Source organism: Brienomyrus brachyistius, chromosome 3, assembly GCF_023856365.1.
Source record: "Brienomyrus brachyistius isolate T26 chromosome 3, BBRACH_0.4, whole genome shotgun sequence".
Lineage (NCBI taxonomy): Eukaryota > Metazoa > Chordata > Actinopteri > Osteoglossiformes > Mormyridae > Brienomyrus > Brienomyrus brachyistius.
In genome coordinates, this window is record NC_064535.1 from 12020018 (window position 1) to 12035505 (window position 15488).

At 38.2% G+C, this 15488-nt stretch overlaps 1 long non-coding RNA gene across 2 annotated transcripts; it reads left to right on the forward strand.

The window, feature by feature from the left end:
* Nucleotides 1-563: 563 nt before the first annotated feature.
* LOC125739300 (uncharacterized) lies at nt 564-5881 on the forward strand. Of its 2 annotated transcripts, none has more exons than XR_007397115.1 (2): nt 564-1519; nt 2547-5881. It is a non-coding gene; the product is annotated as an uncharacterized LOC125739300 (long non-coding RNA). The 2 variants fall into 2 exon arrangements; XR_007397114.1 differs by having other exon boundaries at nt 2550-5881.
* Nucleotides 5882-15488: the final 9607 nt, after the last annotated feature.

The window sequence follows — 15488 nt, forward strand, 5'->3', positions numbered from 1 at the left end:
CCCGATGTGCAGACCATGAAGGAGAATTCCCCTGTCCACCATCATTATGAAAGATAGAAAGTTAAATCTATAACAGCAGAAAAACAAGCCCTGGATCCAGTCTGAGAAGAATGTTTTTTTCCTGAAATGCCCACATGCAAACTCCATCAGCATGGAACGGAACAATAATTTTATGCAGAACTGTTATTTCATGGTGATATGACAAAGGCCCTCTAAGGATTATCACTTAGCACTTGGGAGAGTTTCTGTCGAGAATGGCAAGGAAAAACATGAAAAAATAACTCCTACCTAGAAAATAAGAGCTAGAATAAAAAAAAAAAAAACTGTTAAAACTGCTGTTGGTAGAAATTAGACATTTGAGAACAGTACTTGCTTAGAGATTGTGAAAATCAAGGTACTATTTTGCAATAATGTACCTTGGCAGTACACTACTCTAACATTCAGATTCAGTTTAGATACAGAATATCCGCAATGTCTTTCACCTGTGGATTATTGCCAAAGTGTCAGCACCGTGCATTTATAACTTCCTGATCAAAGTGTTCCTCTGTCTGCTTGTAAAAACATTTCACTACTGTCTACTGTTGAATCTAAAATGCTGTGGCAAAGGCTGTTACTAGTATGAAAATATGCTAATATTAATCCTGTACTGTAGAGTGGCCAGTTGTTTTTGATGGGTCGCTGTCTGCACCATTAGGTTTTTGTATAGGTTTCTGCCACCAATCTCACTGCCTTCACTGCAGCTAGGTTGACATGCCGGTATTTGGAGACCTGAACCTCAACCTCCTTTGTCAATGCTGGTCTTCTCTGCAGCATCAGAGCCTCTCAGGAAACCATTTGGAACAGAACTGCATTTGGATCTTTGGACTGATTCATTATACTGCATACAGTAGCTCTATATTCCGGTATAGTACATGTGTGGGCATCAATGAATAATAGAAGTATATTGTGGGAAAACAGTAATGGATGAAAATTACTGTTATTCATTGACTGCAGTGTAATTGTTTTTTTTGATTTCACTGGAAACATTTTCTTCACTCTTTGTACTTTTACATTTTTTGGTCATGCAATCTAATGTAATAAGTTATTAAAGATGGCATAACTGTGTGGTCAGAAAGAGGGGGAATTTACATTGCATTCTGCTAAAATTCCACAGAGACCACAAGCTTACAACAATAGCTTACATCAGCTTGCAAAACTATAACAGCAGAAGACAGCCCATAGATACATTTACACAGATTAAAAGCAAAGAAAACTCTCCCAGCTGCTCCCCCAGTCCCTCAGATTCCTGAATGCAGATTAACCGTAATGAGCTGCTTTTCCATTAGTCCCATGACTGGTTACCGGCAGATAAATGCCCTTTGGAACAGATGCTGAGATTTATATTCGCCTTCATTCAAATAAGAGCTTGTGGTGCCCCAGTGGAATACACAGGGGGCTCATGCAAGCTGCTGCAAGCTTCAGCTGCTGTTATTATTAGGAACAGGTGACCAGTGCAATGAGGAACCGTTTAACTGAATGGGTAAGTGGCCAGATGCAGATTAATACAAGGGGAAGCTACTGCTCTGTCAAGCATTCCTGACTGAAATCATCCTACGGTGTCTTTTAAACAAACAACACCATTGATATAGACAAAAGGGAACTGCGGCTTCTGATTACTCATGTTCCTCATTATGTTCTGTACATTTGTACATCTGTTTGGTTTAAATTTGATTGTGGGACTATAAGTCTGCAGTATTTATCGTTCATATTTCTAAGGATCTTCTGACAAAAAAAAAGCATAATGATATGGTTTGTCATATATGGCATATGGCAACCACATGAATTTGATTTTCTCCCTCTATGAAAATTGATCACCATTCAGACAAGCAGTTACTACAGACAATAGTCCCACTACAACAATGTGTTTTGTTTGGCAGAAATGGATGCAGAAATTATTCCAAGCCTTACACAGGGTGAACTTAAGGTTAAAATGACATATTTATTCAAAAAATTATTATAATTGACATGCTGGGAAGCCATAATCCAGGATGTGGTATGAGGTAATCAAAGATAATGTCTTGAATCATATTATACAAATGGTTACTAGGTAATAAAATGTGTGATGTGTTTCACACAGCACATCAACTAAAAAACCGGTTAATGTTAATTTGTTCCAGGGGAGTGATATTAGTCTGTCTTATGCATTTGGTTTATCTATAGTATAATCTGTGGAGGGTTTGGATCTTTTTGTAATTATATTTAATTGATTTTGGTGTGTTTTGTGTGTTTGTGCACATGTGTCTATGCAAGTGTAACTTTATAACCCATGCAGTTCAGACTGTTAGTTTCTGAAAGATATTACCTTGAACTGGGAAAAAAAATTAAACTGTGCATAAATTTAGGGGAAGAGATGATGTGTCTCATCTCTATGAGTATTAAAATCTGTTCAGTTTTTTCCTCACCTCTCATTTGCTTCCAAGCAGCTGTCAAACCACATGTTACCTGGCCATTTTTAATTCTGCCTGTGATCTGCTTCTTTTGTCGTCGAATCCGACTTGCATGTAAAGCAGGTTTCTGCCTGCCAGTGAAGCTCTGAATGACTAGCAGAGAAGCCAGGGATCAAGCAGCTGAATTTCCCTCCCGAAGATGGCATGGGTTCCCCCTGGGCGCTTCCAGATCTCTGGTCACCTCACTAGTTCTCTTTTGCAAATGTATGTTGTTGTTTTTTTTATTTATTTATTGCCCATATTATGTGATTGTGTATATGCTGCGATGCATTGCCCTCCTGTCCGGAATGTTGCCCTGCCTTTGTGCTTTGTAACACTGATCATCTGCTGTTCTTTTAATAATTCTGCACAAGCTTCTAGGAATCATTTTGGCAACAGCAAAATGCCAGCAGTTTGTGATGGAGTACAGAGATGGAGGGGAGGGGGCTGTGAGCCTGTCCCCATAGCGATAGGTTTGCCCAGGAGAATCCTGTCCAGTCATTCAGAAACAAGCTGCAATTCCAGGAGAAATGAGAAAAACTATAATAACAATGATAATATATCTCACTTCATTCAGGAACCATTTTCAGGATCCAGGAACTCACTCAGATACAAAAAGGAAATGTAACCATTAAATGCTTATTTGTTGCCATGTGTATTGCACACTGCACAAACTCCTCACATACCAGTGGTAACATTTTATTTTAGTTACCACTCATACAAAATGCATAAGGTAATGGAGTCTCCAAAACATTTGTCCATACAGCCATCCATCCTCTAAGAGCATATCCAACAAACTATCACATGAGTGGAGGGTGGCCTGGAGCATCTCCCAGGCAACGGGGGACACCAGAAAGCACAGTCCATCACAGAGACTGGAGGCCTCCCATTCCAGGCCAAACACTAATACTATGGTAATACTGAGGCACCAACTCACTCACCTAATTGCAAGCCTCTGGACTGTGGGAGGAGACCCACACAGTGTAGGAAATCAATGCAAACTCCAGACACAACCAGGACAGGAGTGTGACTGAAACCACACTCCATGCCTTCCCAACCAAATCACATGCTTTAATAATTTAATTAATTGATACTGTTGGGGTGCCCAGGGATCTGGGGATTAAGAGCCTTGCTCAAGGAGCCTGTTTAATTAACTGGCTGTCATTTGTATTGACTGTCATTTGCTTCAGCAACACCAATATGGATGCAGTTATTAACAGCGGTGGATAGTTTATGTCCAAAAAGTAAGAATCCAGACCAAAATTTTGTTTCAACCAACCAGTTGAGTATTCTGTGACTTTATATACTGAACTGGTTGGTTGAAACAAAATACTGGTCTGGGTTTTTACTTTCTGGACCTGTAGCCTGTACTACGAAGAAGGGTTAGTAGCTTATCAGGGTAAATTGTGGATTTAAGATAGTCTGGGAAAAACGTAAGTAAACGAATATGAAGTCCATTTAAATACGTACCTTAAATCCGACAAGTTACCCAAATAAGTCAATAACCCCGCTTCGTAGTACAGGCTACTGAACTACCCACTTTTGGTTATTAACAGTAATCCAGCTCCTCTCCTTATCTAGTGCCAGTTCTTGGTAAATCTGAAAGCTACCCCAGAAAGCACAGGGCAGAGAGCAGAGCACATTCACACACTCAGTCACACACTATGGGCACTGAAGTAGCACTTCACATAATCCCACACGTTTGTATTGTGGTAGAAACTGGAGTTTCCAGAAAAAACGCATCATGCACATGAAGAGATGTACAGTAGTGGACAGACCACAATCCCTGGTCTTGTCATGGGATCAGCATTATGTTTGGCACTAGGACTAACCTTTGTTAGTAGTTCAAAGACAAATACAAGTTAGTCAGCTGACTTAGGAATGTCAGGGAATCCCTCTGAACCAGCTGTAGTCTGTAGCTTGGTAATGGAGGTCTGCTCTGGCCTGATTGGCCTGTTGCCACCGTTACCCACAACAGGAAAAGTAGTATCACAAGATAGAGATGAAATTCCCCTTATTAGGAATGACTTACCTTTCCTTTCCCAACGCCTCCCCCCCCCCCCCCCCCAACAAAAAAAAATGCTAATAATAGAATATTAATAACACTAGACCATTAAAAAAATGAAAGGAAAAGTATTCTACATTTTCACATTTGCATGTTATAAAGGCTGATTGCCCAGCTTGGTCTGTAAGTTTTGGCAATGAAGAGAGTAAAAACTGTGACTTTATGAGCTCCTGGATGGCCTTCGTAATGGAGCCTTCAGAACGTTTGAAGTTTGTTAGTTAAACAGTGTTTCCTTTTCTGTTAACAATAATTCATTTAAAATTAGCTCTGCTTCTACTGGGAGAAAAATAATGAGGATATATTCAGCAATCATTTCCCTGATAAACTTAGCTCGAATTAACCAGTTTTGCAAGTTTCGAGATTAGAGAAAAATGTTTAAATGTCATTTATGAGAGACATCTCCCCACTGATTAGGCTAGATAATGTAATAAGATGTTTGACATCGGAATCATCTTCAATGTTCACATGTCGTTTAAAAGTAAAATTCCACACGTCATCCCTAAAACAATACATTGTCACAATACTCATATGTCTATGACACATAAACTAAACATTATATTTGTTTTGTTCCGTCCACTTTTGTTTATTAAAGCAAATTACAGAATAGTGATTGCTTCAGCTTTAAGACTCATAATGGAAGAAATTGCAAAACTGATAGTAGATAGTAGGTAAACCTTTGCAAATAGCTGAAGGAGCTACTGAGAAGGAGCTAAGTAATGAATAACACAAGTGAAACACTGATCTCATGTTTGTTTATCATTAATGAATTATGACGCATCTTTTATCACAAGTAGCTACTATATTTCTTCAAGATTTGTACTTCAGTATTAAACGAGTACTATTTGTGCCCCCTCAAGTAAAGTGTTACTGTATCATGTCTAGGGTGGCAGTCCACTGCTAGCAATTTGCGTCAGCAATATATAAAATGCACATAAACACAAACTCTTCACTGATGAAACTACCGACAGAATCTAACCCACAACCCTTTGGCTATAGCATAATTACACAATGCACCACACCACCATCACATGGGCATGAATGTTCCCATCACCAGATTCAATGCTGCTCACATCAATGTAATGAGAAAAAAACTAGGTGGATCATCGAATGTTATATTTGTAAATATCCTGTCATAAACCACAAGTATTTTGTTAATTACCCAGAACTGGAAAAAGTGCAGGTGTGACAGCGAATATATCAAATATCTGCTAAAGATGAATTACTGTAGTTTGTCTCTTAGGCTGAAACGTTATGGATGTGCATGTATTTATTTTATATAAGTAATCCATTTTGTTTATGTGATTCTTGGCAAATCTCCTGTAACACTAGATAAATGGCAACACATATATTTCCCAAGACCAGAGGCATAAAAAGGTGAGCACTTGTCTTGATTACATCATTTCCATTTCTTGAGGGATGCAGAGGCAAAGCAGAGTTTTAAATATTGGCATTTCCATTGTGGAGACTTAAAATTGATTATGATTGGCTCATTTTTATGATCAGAGAATGCTGATACTAACATGTTAGCGCCATCCTCTAGCTTTGGCAATGGTCCAATGCCTTGATAGTGGAGCTTAAAAGGAGTTAAAATACAGATGAATAATACAACTGTGTTATTTTATTTCACAGTTCCTCACACCTCACACCCATCTAAATTCTTTATAAAGTTCTACCTCCAAGGATTGAAATGCTGGTTGCATGCAGTTACATACATTACAGAGGAACAATCAAGAACTGTATCTTCTTCATTACTAGCTGCTTAAACAGTCCTCCACATACACAAAATAAATGTCTGTGTGACTTCATTCTGCAGTGTTACAACCTGAACATTCATGTTAAATTATTTTTCTTTAAACCTGTTCTTTAAACACCTAGAACTTGTGGTATTCCTTTCCAAGTAGGGAATATAAAAATCCTAGTGTAAAAATTCTGCTTACTTGGTCTCTGCAGTGATTGGACAAAAGGTAGCAGGCTTTTAAATCAAGAAGAGACTAGAGCTGAGGACGATCATTTTAGATCAATACCAAAAAAAACAATATTTCAACAGAGTTAAAAAAATTATGGGGGAAGTTCCTTCCCAGTTGATTGTGACTGACCTGCAAGGCATTCCATTGTGAAACACCAGTGGTAATAAGGCACACAGCCTCTTTCCATTTTTGAGAAACAACTCTTTTCGGTTAGATTGTTCTCTGTTATACCACCTAATCATGAAAAAAATGTGAGAAAACACCCTCTCTTGAGGCAGCGACACACATGGTGATGTATAATTCGTTTAACTGTAAGAATACTATACTCCTTCACACAATTGTTATTCTTTATGGATGATACTTTGCCCCACTACTTTAGTATAATCCATCCACCATGGGTGAATCGTACACTGTGCATCAAAAGCACAGTTTTTAATTAATGATTATAATTTGCATTGATCAAACACTACAGCCTTGGCACGATTATTTCCACAATAACAGTTTGCTAGCTGTGAATGTTTTGTCTCTTCCAACGGACACTCGCCATCCTCCAGTACTGTGTAAACAACACTGATCTACTGCTTATGTACACCGATGGTGTACATAAAATTAGTCAAGCACTGTGATCATAAGTGAATGTATTACATCTCTACTTCTCGTTTTTAAATATTTTAATTATTAAGGCCACAGGTGACATACTGAAACCTGGCGGGGCCTCCTGTCCTGTTATTCTTATTGAAAGATCTGTTTGACATAACTGACAATTATTGCACAACTAATGGTACAAAGCATATAAAGTCCAGTAGAGATTTGCAATTATGACATCAGTTGCTTTCGCTTGTGAACAAATACCGTTATCACCAAGGCATTTATTTGGGAGTTTCAAAAACGTCCCTTTTGTTTGCAGAAATGTGCTCAACTAGTTTAAGAAAAATAAACATGGACTTCGGAGTGTCGAATACGCATAATAAATTGCATAGGAATACGGATTCCCAGACATTTCGAATTTCTCTCTTCCTGGTCCCAATTTCTGATACATCTGGGCAGTAACTTTCTCAAACAATTTTATTTACAGTATAATGCTTTTCAGTAATTCTATTGAAAAAAACATGCAAATGCATCACATGATATCAAAAAATTTAACACATCACATGAAAGTGATTGATAATTACTGTATGGAGCCGTCAACCGGTTGCACAAATTTCAGACAATAAATAAGAAAAATTAAATTATGAAGATGATTGTAAAAGTAGTTTAGTGAATTGGCTACTATGCATGTGGCTTGAAATCATGTAACTTTTCCCAGTTTTTGTTTCTTCTAAAGCAGTTTCTGATGCACATGGATATTGTCATTAACCCCGATTGCTGCTTCGTTCACATTGTCGCAGTCAGACCTCCACGGCTTTAAACTCCTTCACAGCATATGGGCTTTTTGTACTTTGACCGATTCTAGTGCAGTACGAAAGATATAATTGGCACCCAGCTGGGGAGACCTATAACCCATGGCCAAGTCATTTATCTATTTTTCAGTAACATTTGTCCAGTTAAGGCCACTGCGATCTGAATTCTTCACGGGAAGCATGCTATTGAGGTAAGGTGTACTCTGGACAGGAATCCAGTCTGTCATGGGACGGTCATTCATACACACCTTCACATTGTAAGGGTACTTTGAAACATCTGAACTGCTTGCCTTTGGACTATGTGAGGTAAAACTCACATACACTGATCGCCAACTCAAAAAGTTTAATCTAACATGATTACCTGCACTGCTCAAAATGCCTAATCTCACGGCCTACTGCTCTGCTAATCTGACCTGGTTCAGGAGGAGATAACAAACGTGGTATAAATATGGTTGACATCACCTCCTACTGACTCACCAAATACATAAGAATTTTTCACACTCTATGGAGCTACAGTACTTCAAGCAGGGTAACATAATAAGTACAAAGTTATTATATAAAAGAGAATTTCCCCAAAGGGATGAATAAAATTTCACTATACTATACTAAAAGGTCTTCTTAACGGACACTGATCTAACACACATCCGGATATTACATAAAATTACTTAATCATGATTTTCTGACTCATAACACCAACACCATGTACCATCAATAAAAGGTTGTGAACCCAAATAATACTGCTAAACATTAAGAAATAATGTGAATGTGATAAACCTCTTATAGTCCCCATTTTGCTGTAAAATAGAGACTTTTAGGGATGTCATTAATAGAGAAAACTGAAGTTAGCATTTAAATATAAAAACAAAGAAGCATTTATAAAGATTGAAGTGAATCACAGATCTCTGACAATTTACAGTCGTGCTTGCCAACAGCATTGAGTGTAACATGAAACAGCTGCTGATGGCAAGAGCAGGCATCTGCTTCACAATGTAAAATCATAACCTTTTGAGGAAATGGTATGGAATGGTCTTACAGTGGTGCAGAACAGGGCCAATATGCATGAGTCATATACATCACTGAACTGAAGTGAAGGCCATGATCTTTGTGGTACCTCCAGTTTAGAATCTTGGACATCCGCACATGGGTAAGAAGACTAAGGGATCGGGGTTTTCATTTTGGGAGCAAGGGTGTAGATTTGGTGTCCAGAACGGTAGAGAACAAATCAGCCCCGAACCTGCAGCCCCCCCAAACACATACAATACTCCTATATACCCGAATGTACATCCTTGCAGGGAAGAATTGGCCAAAATCCAGCCTGTTGATGGTATAAAAATAGTATAAAAATAGCTTAACCGAAAAGTGCTTTTATTCAGGTGCTTCACTTTGGGGCATGATGAGAGAGTACAGTTTTCACTGCAGAACTAAATTGCATGTAAAATGCCATACAGAGAAAAATATATGTAAAATTGTGTCAAATATATTCAATGTGCAGATTACATACTTAAAAATACAAATGACTGCAGTAAAATAACATATTAAACTGATATCTACAGTATACGATTCCACAAGAAAAACAGTTATAAAATTTCAAGTGTAAGCAGAAAAGTAGAACAGGTGAGTCCTACCTGTTGTTTTGACAAAGGTAGTGCGTCGCTGAGGCAAAGTAAAAAAAAAAAAAAAGGTTAGTTTATAATTGAGCATAAATCCAGCACAGGGCACTGCCACAGAAATTAGGCTGAATGCTGGATTTTACTGTTGGCTTCAAATAATGGCATGATTACAGAGAAAAATTCATGGCTTAATTTGTGTGCTTTTATATAGAACCCTGGGGTTGTCAATGATCTAGTTACAAAAATAAGCGATAGTCTCATTATTTTACTCTTCTTTTGTCGCTACTGTTTTGTGAGATTTGTTTTTTTGACAAGTACTGTACAGCTTAGCATATTTATGAGTAAAAAGGATATTTCAACGTATGGTTCACTGGTGACATATTTCTGCTTTTATTTTTTTTAAGTATTTTGTTCATATCACTGACTTCCAGTAGCCTAGCTTGCATGCACATTCCCATTCAAGCCTGTTACGCTTTCAGATATTTGCAGAGGGATTACAAAATCATCAAATATGTCTGCTGAAATTAAGTTATACAAATTACATAAACAAACACCATGTGATACTGATTCAGGAGTTAGTGCCGCGCATCATTACAACCCATTATTTCTAACATAGTAATTTATTTTATATAATATGATCTTATGTGATATATAAGTAGGACTAAGGGTTGCTAACATAAAATACATACTTTTTGAAATATTAAAATAACTTTTCAACATATCTGATAGCTATAGAAATTGATACAATGCAAAAAAAAAAGTTTTCAATAATTATAACTGAAAAAACATCAGAAAACGTATTTTATGCATTCAAACATTGAAGTACTGAGGTATTCCTGTCACTGAAAAGTACATTAAAATTCTTTGCAGCAGCAAGGACAATGAATTGCCCTGACCTTTCTTTCTCGTACCCAGACGGAACATGTACTAGAATAGAATCACAATTTGATTATTCAAAGGGAAGACAGCTTTGATTGTGCCTACTGTGTACCATGGCCCACTTTCAGTTCATCCACATTTTCTTAGACATTTTCTTATAAAAGGAGTGCTATTGTACAGTCCTATCCATGTTTATTAGATGACTTTATGATATTTAAAGTGTAAGAAAAACCACCCACAGGGCTAACGATGGAATCTAATTAAGCAACCAAAGATATAAAATGTATGTAGGTCTCTCCTTGCAACCCTGAAAAGTTATTTAAACTTCCAATTAAAATGAAATCTTACTCCAGCTTATTTTAATTTAGGTATTTGTTTTTAGGATACTTAGAAATGATCGCTATGTAATTTAGAGAAGAAGGGATGGAATTAACGATCATAAAGTGTGTGAGAACGGCCCAGTGAGCCACTTCTCACATCTTGGGAGATGCGGTGGGTCTGATCGACGCAGCAGAGCAACTCAGCCAGTCAGAGCCAGCTTGGCAGTTCACCCATGAAGTGAGATACGATGCTGGCCCAAGGGGATCCAGGGTCACGGGTTCCTGTCGGAGCTATCAGCCTTACGAATGACATTTAATAGCATGAGAACTTCATGTTCGCCTTACATACAACTGCAGCTCTAGGCTAACAGAAAGATTTAATCCTGTCATTCAAAAAAAAATAAAAACACACCTTAATTATGAAGGACAGACACACTCATTTCATACAAAAAAAATACATTTGACATATTTGTAGACGAGCAGGCAGGAAGTGGGTTAGGACGAGGCAGGTAGGCAAGATCTCAGGAATCGGGGTTTATTCGGGGGATGGGGAAGACAAGGCAGACAGTGACAAACTAGCTTTGGGAATATGGACTCAGACGCGGACTACAGTAAATACACAAGACAAGCCAAAAATAACAGGAAACATGTGGGCACGATGGGGGAAGCACACACAGATGATCGGGGGCGTGGCACACACGAGGATCGGACGAGCTGGACGTGACAGTATTTAGCATCTAAAGCAATATACACTTTTGAGAAAAAGCAGGCTCAGGCAGTCCCTGGAACAAAGGGGCAGTTACAGGCCTTTGCCCAGGGGCCTACCGGTGATATCACTCTGCCAACTACTGCACAGAGGGACGCAACAACAGAAATGTACTTACAGGACTGGCTCTAGCTACAGGCAGAAAAGGCAGTTACCCTGGTTTACCTGCATTGTGGAGGAATTGTAACGGTCATCAATTTTCTTGGTAGGGGGGCCTTCCTAGAAAAGCTTTGCCTATATGGCCTCTGAAACGTATAGCTGGCCTTGCGTACTTAAGGTCTTTTATCATAACCCAGTTTCTTTGTGCTGTCATGTATAATAATAAGAAATTGAATTGTGAATCTTTTTCTACTATTAAAATGTATTATATATATATATATATATATATATATATATATATATAGACGTTACAGGTTTTGACAGACAGTTACAACGATATTGGCATTTCCCAGACTAAAGTTGGGTTAGCAGTAGCCTGTGGATCCCTAGACACTAGCACAGTTGGGGCTTGTGTCTCCACCTAGTGGCCAAAAAGTGCATACAACGTCTGCTTCTAAATGCCCTTAATTCATTCATGCCCAAGCAGTTGCATTAACTGGGAGCAACTGGAGAGCGTCAGCTCAACGTCTGAAGTTCCTCTGCAGCTGCCAGTATCTTTCTATGCATTGCTCTGCATACCAAAGTGACCAAAATTACCTTTTCATTTACTGATGACTCTAAATCTATTGCTCTACAGCAGACTTGCCTACTATTCCCAAACCCTGCAGTGTCTGAGATGGATTTCACATTATTGCCACCAGGGGATATTACTGACAATACCTGATCTGCAGGTCTTGCTATGATTTGTACCGGGCATGTGTTCCCCTTTGACACATGCGTACATCAAATGATACTTTACAACAATGCCCCATTTATAATGTACATGTGCATTATTGTAAGTTATGTCATATTTCATTTTATGTTGGTATCAAGTGCGGCTGCAAATTCTCTTGATCAATAAATGTTTAGTGTTTTGCTTCAGGGTTGGCACCGAAACATTAAATTTTTTTATTTGAAATTGAAACAAAGCTTAAATTCTTTTTTAACAGTCAGTAAAAAAAATTGTTCAGGAGGTAAAAGAAGTTGGGAGATGGTAGGTCTGAACCTCATTGTGTCACTACACAGAACGACTGTGTACAGAACAACTGCGTTGGCCATGATGTTATCTGTATGTTGGGTGGGTCGCTGATGATCCTCGACAGTCTAAAAGACCACAAGTGAAGGTCGTGTCACCAGGACTGGAAGCTGCATTTATTTGGCATAATCAGGGAAATCATTACAGACCAAGGCAAAGAATTCACCAATGGGGTAGAGTTGAAAGGAGTCATTTCCGTTAAAAATACTAAATAAAACTCTGTGCGTCTGTGTCAGTGTCCCAGCTTTTTACAGGACAGCAGACCAGAGAAAGCTGGTGCATTTTATTGCAGACATACAGGGGACCAGCATTATTTTTATATCGCTTAAGTATTGGTAAGGTTGCAAAATTATGGGAATTTTCTTGTTAATTTCTAAATATTCCCAGTAATTCCCAAGGGAAGTTTCCAGCTTGGAATATTTCCAAAATTCCCCATCTTAACTTCCCATGGAAGTTTGCAATCCTATGTATTAGCAATGTCCACATTATTTTGTCATTAGACAGTTAATTCATGCAAAAACCTTAGCAAAACAGAGTATACCTGGGGACGTTGCCCCAAACCATCAATAAAAGTGTGTGGTTCATGTGGCACAATGACAGTTCCATACCTCGCTATTTATTTCATATATATATGTGTGTGTGTATATATATATATATATATACACACACAAACTGCATATATATATAAATATATATATAAACTGCACACACACACACACACACACACACACATATATATATGTGTGTGTGTGTGTGTGTGTGCAATTTATATACATGCAGGGTTTTCAAATATAAGTTTCTAATGTTAAAATTGTGGAATATACCTATTTCATGAAAACGATATTAAGGCATTATATTTAATAGCAACGTAATACAATTTGAAATAAGTAAAATGTCGATGGCTAAAAATTATTATAACAACGGAAATAAAAAACACAGACGAAGCATGTGCAAAAAAAACTGCATTATCATTGATAATTAAGCTTGTAGCAAGGAGCATTAAATGTTTAATTCAGAATTGAGGTATATACATACGCTGCATCTTTGAAAAAGCAGTGTTCCGATACCACTGTCAGACATAGTGCTGTACAGCACACTCAGATGACAACAGACTTCCGCATTTCGTTTGCCGTAAAATGTCCGCACATGCGCGATACACACTGACCCGGAACGTTAAAACTGCTGCGCTCGACGTGACGTGGAGCGAAATCTGCCGGCGGCTGCAGGGATGGAGTATAAACTGACAGCAGCCAAGACGGACAACTTCTACTTCTTGTAGTGTGTGAGACCTGACTGCAATGGCAGCACTGCCAGAAGGGTGTAGATAATCTGTACAAATATCATCTGCATTCACATTACTTCTTTTGCAATAACCAACTCCTGATCCAAACTGTTAGCAGGGAAAAAAACTATTGTGTATAGTGGCCCTGTGTAAAAAGATATCTGCTAGGAAAAAGGTCAAATACATTTACTTAAAAGATTCAAAGTTCTTATTGCCATGTACAAAATACAATGCAATTCTTACTTGAATGCCTTCTTCACAGACTAGCAGCACAACGTACAATAAATAAACAACTAACAACAAATAAACAACTAACTCACTAAGATCACTTGTGCTCTGTGTGCGAGGTTTGCACGTTCTCTTAGTGTTATATGACCTTTCTCTGGATCCTCTGTTTTACTCCTGTTTTACTACTAAGATTGAAAGAGGTGTACTTAGGCAAATTTGTGTCTCTAATTTGCCTTGTGTGTGTATGGGCATGTGTTTGCCCGGTAATAATCATCCAAGATGTTATCCTGGTTCGTGCCTTAGGCCGCAGCCGGACCATGTTTCGGCTGATCCGAGCTCCCTCGCAGACAGTCCACATTTTTTCTGACGTTGAACATCATCTTACCGTAGGAACAGCAGTATCTCAAGTTGTTGACAGAGCACGTGGAAATCTGCGGCTGCTGTATCTGTGTCTTCTTCAGATTGACTCCGTGATTCTGTGCGATACTTTAAATTAGGACCGTGGAAAACATTAATTGAATAAATAGTTACATTCATTTAAACAGCATACTGTAAGTTGAAATTAGGGTACTGCTTACTACAAAGCGTGATTTCTGGTAAGAGACATTGCTGCAGAATTTTTCAAATATTTTTCTTCTGGGGTACATTTGCAGCTAATAATTAAATTTGGTATCCAGTCTGTGTGCTTTTTGCGTGTTTTGGTAGGTTTTGAAGTAAATGTTACATTATTCATTTTTGAAAGGCGTTTCTGGCAATGATTTGACTCGTATTTCGCCATTGACATGTGGAATCAAATTCACTATCATCGACATCATTTGTCACACAGAGGCTGGAGAGGAGCCAGCAAAGTACTACTTAGATTGTTCATTAATGGAATAATGTTCATTAATAATTCTGGAAGGGTTTTGACAAACACTCCTGGACGTTACTTGTGTCTTTACTTCCTTTATTCATTATCTTGTTAGTTATTTGCTAAGATCAGTTGCTTTTGGGAAATCCACCCTTGCTCATTTTGTGACGATCTGATTGGTTGAAGTGCATGGAGACTAGAAAACAGTTATCTGTGTTGATATGCATAGATTAGTAGTATTGCATATTGCAATGTACTGATGCATTCCCAGTAACTCAGAACTTGAAAATTTCCAACCTCCTACTTGGAAAAAGTATTATAGAATGACTGAATGTAATAGATGCGTAATGCAAATTTACGCAAGTTAATGTTAATTCCACTAGTGTTTGATGCTCATGGACATGCTAGCAGAAATTAGCACTTAGTAAATCATGATGTACACTGTGTGAACAACCTTCCGCAGTGGAAAACTGAAGCGAGCT